This window comes from Tachysurus vachellii, chromosome 5 (assembly GCF_030014155.1).
Source record: "Tachysurus vachellii isolate PV-2020 chromosome 5, HZAU_Pvac_v1, whole genome shotgun sequence".
In the NCBI taxonomy this organism is placed as follows: domain Eukaryota; kingdom Metazoa; phylum Chordata; class Actinopteri; order Siluriformes; family Bagridae; genus Tachysurus; species Tachysurus vachellii.
The window spans coordinates 7140001-7140937 of NC_083464.1; positions in this window are offsets into that span (position 1 = coordinate 7140001).

Below are 937 nucleotides of genomic sequence, written 5' to 3' on the forward strand. Positions count from 1 at the left end.
TTTTCATTTTTTATCACAAAGTTTGTGCACTGCCTCATGACTCACGGCTGCTGAAGCCAGACACAATCTAGACACAATCATCATTTTTACACAGCCCTGCTATTAGTCTGTAATAGCTTTTCACTGTGTCCCATAGACAATTATATGATATAACAACCTCATACGAGAATACATAAGAGTGATTCCAGAAAAAAAAGAAAGAAAGAAAAAAAATCTTTTTTTAAGAGAAAAAAAAAATCACGTAACAAATTGTGTATCGCACCATGTGTGGTTCTCATCACTTCATGGTAATTGTGTAGTACTGTTTTTCTGAGAGGCTTCATTATATGGTTAAATGTTTCTGCACACCTGACCATCACACCAAACATCCCATTCTATATTTATTCCTCTTTCCTGTTATAATGTGCTCCACTCTCTCATTTCACAAAGCTTGTGTGGCTGTGAGGATTTATGTTCATTTAGATATAAGAGCATGAGTGGTGTTGGGATGGTGAGGAGGTCTGGGGTTCAGTCAGTGTTCCAGTTCATCCCAAAGATGTTCGGTGGGGTTGAGTCAGAGTCAGGGCTCCGTGCAGGACACTCAAGTTCTTCCACGCTAACCTTAACACCGCTTGGTGCGCATGGGCATACGAGTGTGTCAGTGAGGAGTCCACATACATTTGGCCATATTCCAGTTTTATTATATCTGACTTGACCTGATCAATGTAGTATATACAGTATATAACTATAATGTACAAGAAATTAGTATTGAGAGGTGGAGAGATAATATACTGCATTCAGCAACACACACACACACACACACACACACACACACACACACACAGTATCAGTAATCAATATTTGGTGGAATCGGGCAGATTGATAGATTGGTCATCAGTTAAACAGTATTATAAACAACAACAAAAGTGCAGTTTCTGAACCTTTGCACCTTCCCAAC